Raw genomic sequence first — 16,598 nt, 5'->3', positions numbered from 1 at the left:
GAAGAGCTTTAAAACTTATGTGTTCTATTCACCCAGTAATTAGGTGGTTACATGGATGTTGGCTTTATTTTTAGCTTTTGGACCTTGTAATATACCTATATATTACAAATATTCTTCTGTGTATACTATTTAATTAGAACATTTTTAAATTAAAAAAAAAGTGCATTCGAATGAAGAAGACAAGGAGAAAAAGGGAGAAACAAGAAGGAGGAAGGAAAGACCAAGGCAGGCGGGCAGTATTTCCTGACCTTTAATAAGGGCTAAATAAATCTATTAAATTCACCTCCTCCAATGTTAACCAACTTTTCTGAGCTCAGGAGAGATAACCTTTTGGGAAAAGATGTCACCTGTTCAGACCTACATATCCTAAACCAGTGTTAAAACACCTATTTTAAAACTCTTTCAGATAAGACACATTTGTGATGAAAGTGATGCTGAGCAGATTTCTCTCTAGGATTGACTCAATTCCATGTGCAACTTATAGAGCTCTACAGGTTATCAGGATCAGAGGAAGTGGTCTCAAAAAGGGTTTAGAGTTTTTGTTTGAAACTATGGAGTCCCTACCCCAGGACAACCTACACCCTGCCTCCTGACACCCAAGACCTAAGGTAAGACTAACACGTCTACCTTTCATACAGCCCAGTGACCTTGTGTCCATGTCCTGAAAATACTAATGACTAGGTGACGATGCCCTCTAAAGGGGAATGTGGGACAGAGAATAGTGTGAGCCTGGGTACAGGACTTTTCATTATTTCCTAATTGGTACAAGTGAGTTTTTTTGTTTGTTTGTTTTTCCTTACCACCATTTTCATAGCTCCTTTATATTCTTATAATTATATAATTAGAAATGTTAGCACATATTTTGCCACTTTTGAATTGTGTTCCCAAATAGAATTGGGAAAAGAAAGAAATACACATAGGGAAAGGAAAATGGAAAAATAAGAAGAAAAAAGTTTTTAAAAATTGTACTCTTTGGACTAGCTTGTGCCAACAACTATTCCTAACAGTAACTTTAGGGACCAGTAGTGTTTCAGATGTATACCTCCTGTTGCAATGTCATCATTTTGTATATTAAGAATCAAAGATTTAGGGAAATGTTAGACCCCTTTCGAAGTGTATGAAATATCAGCAGTGTCAGCTCACTCTCTAATTTGCTTTTTCAAATACCCAATATATTTGTAGCAATGGTTTATCAAAAAGTTAATGTGGCAGAATAACCACACTGAAAATTAACTGTGCCTTATGGGACTGCCATGAAATACAGGGAATCTTTTTTCCAATACTTTTTAAAAAGGGCAGCCACCACATTAGAGTTTGATGGTTTTAGGTTCTGTTTCCTCAGGGGAGAGTTGAGAAGTATTTACAAAACTAGGACTCTGTAACAGCTTATTTGAAAAGAGACAGAGAAGAATAGTCCAACCACAGAGATTCGGTCATGCTCAAGGTATGAAGACTGAAGATGGGACAGGAACAGTAAGTACAAAGGCCTAGGAAGTCAGGGGCATCTCCAGGGATAGGATGTGAGAAAATAAGAGGTGGATGTCATGAATAAAGGATTTGATGATCTTGGACTGTTGTGGGGCTTCCCAAGGACTTTCATGGATGTTATGCATCTCAGTAGTGACCAGGATGCCCTGAAAGCAAGAGGATAAAAGACTCTTCCACAATTTCTTAAGTTCTTGGATTGCATAAACTCTACAATTCTCATGTGGTTCCAAGACAGAGAAGGAACCTAGAAAATTAACTGAGGTTGATTTCCCATCAACTCTACTGCATGGGCAAGATAACAGGGAGGAGGGCAAGAGTTGGATTTATTATGAGTTTAGAAATCACCTTTCAGAGAGCACATGTGTCTTAAAGGACCCAGGAGGGCTAGGAGTCAGGTAGGTTGAGCTTATTCCTTGCTGTAGAACAATAGAACAGTAGAGCTGAATATTAAGATTATGGTTTCGCCAATTTGTGGTTGCCATGGGAGAGGGAGATTTAGGGAGTTTGGAATGATCATGTATACACTGCTATATTCTAAATGGATAACCAAGGACCTATTGTATAGCATATGAAACTCTACACAGTTTTATGTGCCTGCCTGGATGGAATGTGGGTTTTGGATACATAGATATGTATGGCTGAATCCCTTTGAGGTTCACCTGAAACTACAGCATTGTTAATAAGCTATACCCCCAATACAAAATAAAAAGTTTAAAGTTTGGAAAAAACAAGATTATGGTTTTGGAGGCAGAGAGCCTGGTCCTAGTCCTGACTCTTGACTCCTCAATCTCTTGAAACTAAAGTTTCTTCACTAAAGAAAATGTATGTATACCAATCTGGGTTTCTACTAATAAGAGTTATTGAGAAGATTCCATCTGATAGCTACATTAGTGTCTCACATATTAATGAATGCTCAGAAATATTAGCCATCATTTTAACTATGCTAATTACTCTGAAACTCAGTTTTCCTACTCTATGAAAGAAGGTCAATGTCAGTGACCACCTTCTGGCTTCTAGAAAGATTAACATATCTGAGGAATTAAGTGGTAGGAAAAAAGTGTAGGACAGAAAGTTCCCCCAAATAATGTCAAAGGCTACCATTTACTAAACATCTAAAGCAGACAAGATCCATGCTCATTTATTTCATACATATGATCCCACCAAATCCTTCAAACTACCTGGAAAGGTGGATTATACAGATTAGGAAAGTGAAGGTTCAAAAAGTTGAGTATCTACCCATGTCCACAGTGAGTAAATGGTTAAGCCTGGCCTGAAACATTATTACTTTCTACTCTAATAATATTAAATAATTATAATCTGAATGTTTTTTCCTAATTATACTGTTTAATTAATAATAGCTACCAAATACTGAGTAACTTTTATGTGCCTAGCTCTAAACTGGGAATTTAACCTATATTTCATCATTTGAATCTTACAGTAAGCCAAGATAAAAGTTACTGTATCTCCATTTTACAGATGAAAACTTTTAGAAACAGAGTAAGAATGTGTAATGTAACAGTTGTAGCTAAAATTAAAATCTGCATAAATTCAAAGACTTTGCTCTCTCCTGCCCATTATAATTCACTGTCTCATATGACCCAGATATTCCACTGCTAGGTATCTACCTTAGAGAAATGAAAATGTACACCCATACAGATTTGCATAGTATTCATAATCTTAGCAAAATTATCCACAACAGTAAAATTTGGAAACAACTTTAAAAAAATCCATCAACTGGTGAATGGACAGACAGAATGTAGTATATTTATACAGTGAAGTACTAAGTGGTGATGGTTCTTGTTTAGTCACTAAGTCGTGTCTAACTCTTTTGTGACCCTGTGGACTGTAGCCCTCCAGGCTCCTCTGTCCATAGGATTTCCCAAGCAAAAATACTGGAGTGGGTTGCCATTTCCTTCTCCAGGGAATCTTCCCAACCCAGGGACTGAACCCCTGTCTCCTGTGTCTCCTGTATTGGCAGGTAGATTCTTTACCACTGAGCCGCCAGGGAAGCCCACCACTTTGTGCTAAAAAGGAATAAGCTACTGATACATGCTTTGACAGGGACAAATCTCAAAAGCATTATGCTTAGTGAAAGAAGTCAACACTTGGTGACACATATTATATGATTCCATTAATGTCACATATCCAGAAAAGGAAAATATACAGAGGAAGAAAGTATATTATGGTTGCTTGGGGCAAGGGCTGGGATAGAAATGTAGCTGCTGCTTCTGAAGATTAAGTCTCAAGAGGAGACAGACCTTTCTTACAGGACCCGGAAGTAACAATGTGCTGTGGGTATGCTGGTCAATCTCTTCAGTTGAAAAGCAAAATGCTCCCACTTTAGCATCTTTTTCCTGAAGTATGTTATTTGGTCATTGATTAGGGAAGTTCAGGTTTAAAGTTCAGGGAATAAGAGAAAAAAAATTGACTTATATTTGAACAAAATACCACAGAGTACAAATTCTGTAAACATAGTAGATGTAAAAAGAGTTAAAAGAATCCTCTTTCAATCAACAACTGATTAGAATAAAGCCACATTTCATTTTGCATCTTCCAGTAAGTTCCCTCTGTTCTTTCTGTTATAAAAATTATAGAGAAAATAAACTATACCAAGGAAAGGAACAGATTTTTGTGTATCAAGTGATAGTGTGAGTATGTGTATATATTGGGAGGAATATAAAAAATTGGGAGGAATAAAAAAAGAAACTTGAAAAGAGGTTCTGGAGATTGATCCATAAAGAAACATAAATTAATTCCATACCAACTAATTGAGATATTACATCTATAGGCACAACAGGCTAAAATTAACCCTAGAACTCAATAGCTATCAAATAACAATAATAAAATAGTTGGAAGCTTTAGATTTTAATGAGGGGTCATTGGTTGCTCTTTCTGACAATATAATAGGCCATAAAGATGAGCTCTTGCTCAGTTACGCTTATTAAAGACCACATTTTTTTTCTTCTAAAAATACAATGCCTGAAGATGCTCAGTTGAGATTCCAATTTGGTTCATGACATCCTGACATCTTGGTTGAGAAAGCCAGCTTGGAAATTCTGCATTTTGGGTTTTAAGGCCTGACTTTGGCCTAGTCTTGCCATGTCATGTCTTGAAGATTTGTCTCCTTATCACTTTTCTATAATGCTCAAAGAAAATTTACCTGAATGAATCCCATTTCTTTGTCTTAACATTTAAAATGTAGTTAAGTAGACAAAAAAGATGATGGTAGGGGAAAACAGAGGAAATACAAATAGAAGTTGAAAGCACAAACTGTCATTCTAGGTCAAAGACCCAGGCATTCCACGCTCATTGAAGCACATCTGGAGAAGCACAGATACTATAGTGTTTTAGAGAGGGTGAAAAAAATAGTAAGAAGCCTGGCAAACATCTTATAGGAAAAATAAAATTAAAGCCCACATCAGGAACTCAAAAGCCTTCTAGAGGACAATCAATCAATAAATGTGAGCACAGCAGGCCAGGTATAATGAACAGTTTTCACCTCCTTAAAGTGTTATTCTTGTTCGTATTTTATTTGAAAATGCAGACTTCAGTACTTCTTTCTCCACCCATCCTTTGCTGGCAAAATGGGTCCAAGAAATAGTAACTTTTTTCCTAAAAAAAAAAAAATAGTAACTTTTTTCTTAAGTAAGCAGGATGCTGAGTCATTGAGAGGGATCTGAATAGAGGAGACTTCCTGTCTCTTGGAGCAGGGGTTACTTGGAATGTACTTTCTAGAGTATCATAAAGAGAAGATGGGGATCCACTATTTGACATAAAAATCTCCCAAGTTTTAAATATTAGCTATATTATAAATAAAAAGAAAAATACTCCCATGAAGACCAATATTGTAGAAGTGAAGCAAATCACATTCATGAGACAAGTATGGTATATGCATCCATGACATCTGTGAAAAATAGACCATAAAAAAGGAAATTCAGAGCCGGACACATGAAAGGGGGCCTAGTAGAGTATATGTATTCTGGATCATTCTAGAAGACATAACTAGCCCAATGATGAAAGTTACGAACAGGAATTTTCAGTGCCTCAGGAGAAAAAAATGCCTTCAAAGTAAAATTTCAATCAGTGAAATGGTTTTGGTTCATGAAGTGACAAGCATCCTGTGATGGTTAATTTTATGAGTCAACTTAAGTAGGCTAAAGGATGGCCAGATAGCTAGTAAAATATTATTTCTTGGTATATCTGTGTGTGTATGTCTGGAAGAGATCAGCATTAAATTAGTAGACTGAGATAAGATCACACTCACCAAGGCAGGGCAGCATCATCCAATCCTATGAGGGACTGAATGGAGCAAAATGGCAGGGGAAGGTGAATTCATTCTGTCTGCTTGAGCTGTCTTCTCTTGCCCTTGACATTGGCTTCCTGGTTCTTGAGTTTTCAGACTCAAACTGGGATTACATCATTGGCCCTGGATTTTCAGTTCTTCTAACTTAGTGCTGAATTACATCACCAGTTTTCCTGGTTCTCTAGCTTGCAGACAGCAAACTGTGTGACTTACCAGCCTCCATAATTATGTACGCCAACGCCTACAATAAATCTCCTTAAATAGTACATATATATGGCCATGCATGTATATATATACATACATATATATATATGGTTGTGGTGGTGGTTTAGTTGCTAAGTTGTGTCCGACTCTTGTGACCCCGTGGACAGTAGCCTGCCAGGCTCCTCTGTCCATGGGATTCTCTAGGCAAGAATACTGGAGTGGGTCACCGTTTCCTTCTCCAACATATATATATACATATATACATCCTATCAATTCTGTTTCTCTGGAGAACCTTAGACAATACACACCCGATTGTTGGCTTCAAGCTGAATGATCCTCAGTCAGAGATATGTTGAAGAAACTATTTCCTGCTTCCTCTCTGAGCACTTTAAGATCCCTTCTAACCAGGAAAGTCAGTGACTTCCAGACTCTCAGCAGTTAGACAAGGGAAAATGTATAGCATACACTAAGTTCAGTTCCTTAATATATAATATTGATTTATTCACTGTTGACTCAACTTGAGTAATCATTATGTCTTCACAAACTCTGGAGTAAGACCAAATTTGAATTGAGGTTTTATCACTGCTAATTTTGTAAACTTGAACAAGTTAAGCTCTATGAAACTAAGGTTATGAATCTGCAAAATGGGTTTAGAGAAGTACCCCTCTCACAGTGCTACTGGGTAGGTTATATTAAATGATAGATAGAAAACACTTAAAATAATGTCTGTAGCATAGTAATTGCTTGATCAATCCAAAGAAGCCCCCAAATAGACTAAAGTGTTTCTGAGAGATGAGAACAATAGGGGTCTGGGAAACATGAGTAGTCAGAGAAGTAAAGTATCAGCATGACTACAGTGTTGGTCACGTGATATGCTCGGGGTGTGATAGAAATGTGTCATAAATGTAGGTGCATATTGTGATTCAGAGTGTAAACTCTATGAGAGCAGTGACCGTGTCTGTCTTCTTCATTGTATCCCTAGTGCTAACTCAGTAGGTTGTTGAAATCACTATTTTTAAATAAAAGGAGTGTCAACAGAATATCTTTATAAACCTAAGTCTGATGGGGAGAACATGGAAAATAACCATACTGTGCTCAGGTTTAAAAATATGTAAAAATTTATGCTTGCCTGGTTTGACCTGCAATTTTGCAGATTCTTCATGTTCTTGATAAATACATCTAAAAACTTTGAAAATCTTTGTTTTTGTGGACATTAATAGAACATATTGTTCTGTGAAGTCTATTTGAAAACTGTGAGGGCCCCCTTCAGACCTGATGAGAGTGATCCAGCTGGGCCTATTGATTCATAATAGGTGGGACTCAACAGCACATCTGCACAAAACCACAAATCACAGGGATGGTAACAAAAATTTGTAAACACCAGTAAAATTTTACCAACTGGTCAGAGTGAACACCCAGCCAATCAGAATAGATGTCAGTCCTAATCAACTAGTTGAGATAAACTCATGGGTACTGGTAAATATCAGCTCCATAAATTAGAGGACTCTTTGGGACATTTGCTTATAAAAATCTATAATCACAATATGTCCTCTATGTGTCCTCAAATGTCAAAGTTCTCTCGTTTAATCATATGTACTTAAGTGATTATAGAGTTCTACAGTAACACTTAAAATACAATATCCTGTGAATAAACTACTGCTATTATATTGTGATCTGAGCAGGTTATTGGGATGAACTGATGCCCTTGCCAAATAGCTGTTCCAAGATCTGAAAATGAAGATGCTGTTTTGCTTGGGGCATACTCACAACCCTGACCTGGGGTTCTCCATGTCCAGTCCAAGAGACACGGATTCAGAAGAGCAGAGCCTTCTATTTTCCCTCCATAGGTCCAGAGTGTCCTGTACTTCTAAGTACTTTGTTAGTACTTAAATCAACACTCTAATTACAGGAAAGAGGAAAGAACATCAGAAAGCAATGCCAAAACTGAATGGAGAGAGCTGCTTCTTCTCATGAGCAAAGAGTTATATAAACTGCTCAAATCTGCTGCCTTCACTAATGCTGAGGCATTTAAGGCAGATGGGAACATCACCCCCCTCTTTGCTCCCCCTAACATTTGGGTTAGTGCCACTTAAGTTTGGAAAACCAACAGGGAACCTGTGGGCAATATATACAGGAAGAGATCTGTGGCATCAGTTAAGCTGGACAGTTCTTATCATTAATAGATTTCAGTTGTGGCCATTGATACCAATTGAGTTATCATCAACATATGCCCTGTTTACCATAATCTTTACTGATTAGACTCCATATCTATGTTGCAGACAGGACTAGACATCAGAATTAAGGGCATTTAATATTATCTATTTGCATCAGTTTTGAAATTAATTTAAGTTTTAGAAAATTGAATCACTGCTCATCAGCCTTTCATAAAATTCAATCCTCAGACCACCAACACCAGAATTCCCTGATTGTTGGAAATGTAGATCCTAAACTCTCAACCAACACCTGTTGATCAACTAGGGACATTTTTTTAAACTAAGTTTTATATTCCTAACTTCCAAGATGTTACTTCAGCTCAGGTTACTTAGTCTATAGTAAATGCTCAATAAGTTTGTTGAATAACATGACCTATTAATTAATGAGATCCTAGGATAGATAAATTGGATGGGATTAAATTAACCTGGGATTTGCTTTTATCTTTCTTCTCACTGATCTTCAGTTGGCAGAACTAAGATCGTAGGAAAAATACAAGTCAAAACATTTTCTACAGTTCCCTTTAGGCTTCCAACTTTCCATCAAATTAGTAATCTTTAAGAGATGAAGTTAATCTTGGAGCAGTTCTATGCTGGCTAAAACTCAAAAGAACCTAAATGGTCTAGAGTTAAAGCTTAAATCTCAGACAAATAAGAAAATATTCAACATCTGATGAAGAGTGAGGGGGAGAAGCAAGCCGTGGAGAAAATGCAGAAATAAAAATGCAAGGTGAAGAGGGCAGCAACTGACAAATGCATATGCCACATGTGTCCACACAGCTGTCATGGGTAACTGGAAAGGGCTAGCCTGACCATTGAGAGAATAGATGGCATCCAACATGGTATGATTCGGGTGTCAAAAATCCTTCAGAAACTTCCAAAGTATCTCTTCCACCAGTTTTTCTTACTCAAGCATAAAGAAACAAGATTATCAGAATACCTAATCAATTTCTATTGTAGGTCCCACAAAACTGAGCCTAATCAATTAAACATGAAATGCTGGGTTTAAATTAAGTTTCTACTGCATGCTATCTCAGAATCTTCATTACTTCATTGGGAATGTTAACACACCTTCAAGAGCCAGCAAGTAACATGTTGTGTGCATGTGTGTGTGGAGACAGACACTGGTTTGCATGATTAAGGAGCTCAAGGAGGTGTGTGCCAAGAGGGTTGACAGGGAAGTAGAGTAGGGGAGCATCAGGCACCCTAAAACACAAGTTCGCCAGCAGCTGTTATCATGAATGTCACTTAGTGCATAATTTCACTGGTTTTTCTGCCAATGACAATGTCAGTGAATGACATTGCTGATACTCCTGGGAGGCAGCACACAATACTGGACACAAACCCTTATTCTGTGCTTCTTAATTTGAGCAATTCAATACTGGTTTGTCCTGTCAAAGAAAATCTTAAAAAGGGATACTTGCTGGCTCTTGGGGGTGTATTGACAACAAATCTCACCAAAACAATAGTGGACTATGAATAAACTGATCACATATTATCTGGAAAAAGATTATTTAATGATGGGTCCCTTTCCCTAGAGCTTCCCAGGTGGCACTACTGGTAAGAATCTGCCTGCCAATGCAGGAGAACAAGAGATACCCGTTTGATTCCTGGGTCAGGAAGATCCCATGGAGTGAGAAATGGCAACCCGTTCCAATATTTTTGCCCGAGAAATCCAATGAACGGAGAAGCCTGGTGGGCTACAGTTCATGGGGTTGCAAAGAGTCGGATATGACTGAGCTTCTGAGCAAGAACACTTTCCCTAAGGGGCGGCCTGTGCTGGTTTGCCTCTTCCTGCATTTCCTTTCTATTCGAGAGCCCACAGTTCAACTCCTCCAGGTCATTACATACATGAAGAGAGCCAGGAGATTCTGACATCTGCTGCGGGCGATAATGTATTTGAAGGGATTGGAACACACACTCAGTGGTTCCTCTCTCCCATGCATACACAGAGCAGCATGCCAAAGCAAAAAGACCCAAGGGCGGGTCATGTTCAGGAGCACTGACTAAAAAGCTCTTTAAGTTTTTAGAAAAGAAAAGCCAAAATTTATCTCTTTGAGCTCTGTGTCCTATCTTGATCAAAGTCCAAGAACACGAACTGGATCATAAAACAAGAAAAACACAGCAGTGGTGGAGGATGAGAGGACTGGAGAAACACTATCAGGAAACGTGTGCGTTGATATGGCCAAAAAGCTACCTTCCAGTCCCCCTCTGGGGGAGGCTGGTGGAAGCTTGCTCCTCCACCTTAAAGTCTTCCTGACCACACATGAGCTGTTTTACTTTCTCCTAAGCATAGCTCAGCCTTCCTCTGCTCTGGTCTGACCTTGCCTTCAGTTTCAGCAAACCCATCGTACCCTGTTGTTCTTCCCACCCTTCACCTTATACTACATATTTGTGAGTGTATGCTCAGTCACTTCAGTTGTGTCTGACTCTTTGTGACCCTATGGACTACATCCCACCAAGCTTCTCTGTCCATGGGATTCTCTGGGCAAGAGTGGGTTGCCATTTCCTTCTCCAGGGGATCTTCCCAACTCAAGGATCGAACCTGTGTCTCCCACATTGCAGGTAGATTCTTTACCACGGGGCCACTGGGGAAGCCCACTACATATTTACATCTCCTGAATAAGAAAAGGCACATCTAGATGGTTCCAAACTAGGTTTGAAGAAGAAGAAACAGGATTGAGTCTATCTGAATAGATGTTGTCCTCAACCAAAGTCTTTTATGAATGCTCTTCCTTCAGTAATGCTCCTAACAAGTCACTCCTCTCCCCAAGCCTTCTTTTTCCTTTGAAGTATTTATTGGGCTGACCTATTTTGACTGTAGTACATGTGATAAGTGGACTGTGAAAGACTTAGCTGTTTGGGAATTGCTTAAGCTCATTAGAAAATCTAGAATTGAACCTCTGTCAATTTTTCCCTGAATGGAGCTAGCACCCTGACTTATGAAAAAGTAACATGTATTTCAAATCTTAAAGTTCTCTGCAACAAATCTGTTAATTGAGAAATTACACAAGCAACTGAACATTACCATTGTTGAGCACTTACTACCTTCCACATGCTTTTACATGTGCTGTGCTTGGTCACTCAGTCATGCTCAACTCTTCGTGACCCCAAGGACTGTAGACCACCAGGCTCTTCTGTCCATGGGGATTCTCCAGGCAAGAATACTGGAGTGGGTTGCCACATCCTCTTCCAGGGGATCTTCCTAACCCAATGATCAAACCCAGTTTTCCCACATTGCAGGCAGAGGCTTTACCATTGGGGAAGGAAATGGCAACCCACTGCAGCATTCTTGCTGGAGAATCCCAGGGACAGAGGAGCCTGGTGGGCTGCCGTCTGTGGGGTCACAGAGTCGGGCATGACTGAAGCCACTTAGCAGCAGCAGCAGCAGCTTTACCATCTGAGCCACCGGGGAAGCCCAAGAATACTGGAGTGGGTAGCCTATCCCTTCTCCAGGGGATCTTCATGACTCAGGAATTGAAATAGGGTCTCCTGCATTGCAGGTGGATTCTTTACCAGTTTAGCTGCCAGGGAAGCCCCTACACACTCTAATGCCTTCTAATTTAATCTCCTTTGGTGGATTCCCATCACACACAAGATGAAGTTCCTTTTTAACTTGGCTTCTACCTGCCTCAAGCCTCACTTTAGGCAAATCCAGATCCACACCCAACTTAGTGTAGTTTTCCGAATAGGAAGTGTTGTTTCATAGCATTATAGCTTTGAGAGGCTATTCCTTCTACCAAAACAACTTTTCTCCATACACACCCAGAAAATTCCTATCCTTCAACCATCAACTCACAGGCTACTAAACCTGTCCAGTTCTACCCTGACTTCCCCACTTCTAGGTAATAAGATAATTTCTTTATTGTGTCTCCAGATTCACATATGTACCTCTGTTAACCATGAGATTATGACTCTTTCAGGTTATCTTTCCAATAATAGCATCCCAGGACCTGGCATAATTTGATGCATAGTGTGACTTCAATAAAAACCTGCTGAATGAATATATAATTCTATACCATAGGGCTCAAAGAACTAATTTATATCAACCTCACAAGTTCAAATGGGCATTATACCATGCTTTGTAATTGCTGATTATTTACTTAGTTTTTTTATTCTTCCCAACCTTCCTTTTCCATTTTGTCAATTTGGTCGTAAACCATCAATCCCAATTAGTGCTGACTTCATTATTTTTCTTTCTGTGGCCTCAGTCCAGTTTCTGACATGCTTCTATCAGAGCAAGGCTCCCTTTCCAGCTGCCCTGACATCCACCATTGTAATTCCACACCCTTATTTTCATGGCAGATGAGAACTCCCAACACTGGTGTGGCAACAATTTAAATTCTCTCCGTAAGTCCAGTTTTAACAATGCCAAGAAAACCAATCCAACAGAAAAAAAAAAAATTAAAAAAATAAAAGATTTTTCATGCAGATGATTTGCAGCAAGAGGCATAAGCAAAGCTGTTTCCAGCTGGAAACAAGTGATCCCAGCTTTGGGTCCGTCACCTCCTGCCCCGGGTTAACAGGGACCCTCGGTGAGCAATCAGGTCCTCCATCCCAAAGTGCAGCAGAGCATCATGGCCCAGCTCATCTCCTTCCCTGCAGATAAAACATTCTTTGCCTCTAATTAAAAAGATTAATAAAGGAATAGGACACATCAGGTTCATATCAATCATTGCCCATGTGGTTCTTATTACTGTAATTAAAAGTTATCTTCCCCAAATTTTGGGATGAAAGTGCCATGATCTACAATTGAAACCACATTGTAGGTTTTACATTTTCCAACTTCATTAATTTTCTTTACAAAAGGAATGGCAAAGCAATCTTCTTATGGCTGATAGGTTTAGAGGTGTCCTTAACAGCAATTTATCAGCAAAAATGCACTTTTCTCTTTCTTGAAACACCCTGAACGAGGTGCATTTTCCTTTTGTATTCGAAATGAATGATTGCTTATTTTTATAATTCCTCTGCTTGCCTTTTCTTTTTGTTCAGCTATCAATGCCCTTGAATATTCTGATATGAAAGGCATCGTTAATGACAAGTGAAAAGTTTACTAAAGACTCTGCTATCGTGCTTTGGCAAGAACAAGGCAAACTTAATGTTTGAAGAATTTATATCTCCCAGAACACATCAGCCTCCCCAAACTGACACAAAGCACCAACATCCCCTGGCCCCTGGGTTCACTTAGAAATGTGTATGATTCTGGGGATATTGAATCCTTTTATACAATCTGAAGGAGTAGAGAGTCAACCCTGGGTCACTTTCTGGAGGATTAGCAACTCAATTTCAATGCAATCAAATTTTACTAAGAACCCACAGGTCAATCAAGCACCATGGGCTTATGAGTTTATTAGTCTGCAGCCAGAATGGAAATGGCTGGAGATATAGGTGGTGGTTCAGAAAGTGTGTGGTTTACATTCTCTTTAGGGGTATGAGGTCTCCAGGTGAAAAGGATTCTCCTAGAAGAGCAGTCGATTCTGATTCTCAAGTTTCCTGTTTTTTCCTGTGTCATTATATATCTCTCTCCTTCGTCTGAAACTACAGTTCTCCCTGGGACCCTTCCTCTCCCTGACTCTCTCATATCCAGGTTGCTAGAAGCCTTCACGGGTTGAAACGCACAGGAATTGCCTTTTCTCGAGGCTCTCTGCCTTCTGACCCAGGGCTCTATCTTTGTTTCTCTTATCTGTGTCAAAGCAGGGGCTTGTAACATTCTTTGCACATCTCACATCTGTGCAGTTCAAAGCAGGAGCCTGCAGCCTCAGTGTTTTTTCTTATCTATCAAGCTTTCCTGTGCAAACAAGGGCCGCAGCAGCTTCATCTACATGACTTAACACACTTAGAGACAGGGCTGATTGCTTCTATATTCTAGTTTCTTATTTCCATGAGAAAGTGCATACAACTCCAACTGGAAAGCAATCCACTACTTAAAAAACCTTATTGTTTTTAGCCTTTTGAAATCTTTCCACACCAGGGTCCAATGCACTGGACCACAGTTGCTTGTCCCCAGGAACTTAATGGCCTAATCCAAGACATTCACATTGCCAGACCAAAGTACAACTTCTTTTATAAAATCACATGGCGTGTATTATTTTCATCACTGAAATGGCACTAAACATAGTGTTCTTTGTATCTAGGCTTTTGGGTTTAATTCTTTTTGTGAGTCTCTAGCGTCTAAGAGATCTGTCTTTTCTCCTTTTGATGTCCAGTACCTCTCAGAATGTTCTCACATTGCAAGTACTCAAAGACCATTCCTAAGGATGATGCCTTTAAGAGATTCCCACAGTGGGGAAAGTCAGAGTGTCCCAGAGTTAGACCCAGCAGGTGGACAGTATGTGCATGGAAATGCTTGTACGTATAGATAATTAATACCCTTCTGCAATGACTGTCCACGTCAGAGGCTGTCATCTTGGCCCCCCTCAGATTTCTCAAAAGCTGCTTATCTGTGCTCAGAGCCTCTCTTGTCTGTGCCAGTGTTCTCAGGCAATGGGGCAAAGGATGGGGTCAGAATTTCTTTGCCAGAGAAAGAATTTCCACTTACCTAAGCAGTGCTCAGAAAAGTGCAATGCAGACCACAGACAGTGAGCTGCACTTACAAGTTGGAATCTTAAAAACCAAATTAAAATGTTCATGAGGGTGTCAACCTCTGTACCTTCCTGGAGAACCATCTGAGCGTGGAGACTGTCCTGGATGCTTTCTGCCAAGTACACAGGACATGGCTCACACCTCAGGATGGGGAACCAAATGGTGGGATGGAGAACATCTTTTCAGCCTAGAACTAGGGACTCCAAGTTTGGACCCAGGGCTATATGGAAGGACTGATCTACATACTAAATGTAGAGGCAGAGGCCAAATACACAGAAAGAGGAAAAGCAGAAGTGCTTCTATAGTGCTAAATATTGAAAATGCTGGGAGAACATTCTCAAAAACAGTCACTTTGGGTTAACTTGTCAGCCAGTGATACCCCTATAGTTCTTTACTGGGGACCGTGCCTATACTGAAAGTTACATTTTTCAAGGGAGAGACATACATTTCAAATACTGTAGATCTGCAAACATTTTCAATGAAAACATATCATTTGAGATAACAGATATTTTCCACATTTCCCTTTGTTCCTCTTGGATACTTTTCTAACTTATGTTTGGTTTCATCATTTTTAGGACCAGAAAACATTATCAGTGGGACAGCTAGAGCACCAGCCCAACAGAACACTCTGAAACAAGCAACAGAAGCACATTGTTTGGGCTGCAGATCCTTTTTTTACTTTTCCATATGTTGGTCTACATGGAGCTAGTGATAAGGCAGAGTGTCTGTCACCCCGGCAGCTAGTCTGGAGGCTCTTATAGGGAAAAAAAACAGCACAACACATTGGTTGGAAATGAACATGGACGTTTGGATGAAATGTTTTGTAGGTAAGGGACTTGCTTTCCAACTAGTCTGCAAAATCCTTGAGAAAGAGCCATGTACCTATCATCCATAATGCATAGTTTATTTTTAGTATACATTTACATACAAAGTTGATGCTAAGTCCTCGATGAACACTTCTTTCCAAAAAAAAGTTTACTGGCTGTTGCAGAGATATGATCTCCATTTAAATGGCATCCGTCATGCTTTGCCTTGGTGGCAGGCCATGCATGTTAAAGACAGCTTCTTCTACCCTGTTTAAAAAGGAGTCCTACCTTCAAAAACCAAGAGCAACCTAGTGATGCTTCATCTTGTGTCATGTCTGGCCAAAGCTACACATCCTTTTATCCCTTTCACTCTTCGATGATCAGATAAGTGACATCCACAGTTACATAGCAATATAATTTTCAACGTTATATATTAAGAACAGATACACATTGATGACAAAAACATGTTGAAGACGTGCTATAATTTAAGATTCAGAGAGGGTAATACAGATGGAAGAAACAAAAGAAATGGAATTTTCAATGGAACAGGCAAGAAATCCCTCCTCCTGAAGTGATGGTAATCAGAAATACGGAGATGAATTATTATTGGTCTATTGCCATAACCTGCCATGTTATAAAATTAGTTTAATTCTAGAGTAGACCTGAAATAGGCTCAGAAATTCCACTCCAATATATGTAGAAGTCTAAAATATGTAGGCTTGCTACAAACCAAAGCATAACACACCTAGTAGATCCCAGGATGACATCAGAAATTCAACACCAAACTGCTTGTGGAGAGGTCAGAGAACTCTGGACCAGCCTGAGCACACACTGTCCATGTGAGGATGAGAGCTTTACCTGGAAGACTTCCATGCTTGCTTTGATCTCCTTAAGACTGACTCTTTAGAAGTGAGCCAGAACAAACCAGCCTCCAGGGTTTGCACAAAATAGGGAGAAATGCTTCATATAATCAAGCTTCATCTTGGTCATTTAAAATAACCTTTG

General features: G+C 39.4%; 1 long non-coding RNA gene across 1 annotated transcript in view; it reads right to left on the bottom strand.

Moving 5' to 3' along the window:
- The window catches only part of LOC122436724, an 88,167-nt gene that overhangs the window by 16,087 nt on the left and 55,482 nt on the right, over positions 1-16,598 (bottom strand). The window contains exon 2 of the long non-coding RNA XR_006268088.1: positions 4,988-5,100. This is a non-coding gene — a long non-coding RNA (uncharacterized LOC122436724). The remainder of the gene's footprint in view (positions 1-4,987; positions 5,101-16,598) is intronic.

Source organism: Cervus canadensis, chromosome 2 (assembly GCF_019320065.1).
Source record: "Cervus canadensis isolate Bull #8, Minnesota chromosome 2, ASM1932006v1, whole genome shotgun sequence".
Lineage (NCBI taxonomy): Eukaryota > Metazoa > Chordata > Mammalia > Artiodactyla > Cervidae > Cervus > Cervus canadensis.
The sequence above is the reverse complement of the archived record's forward strand: the minus strand, read 5'-3'. Positions and strand labels throughout refer to the sequence as shown.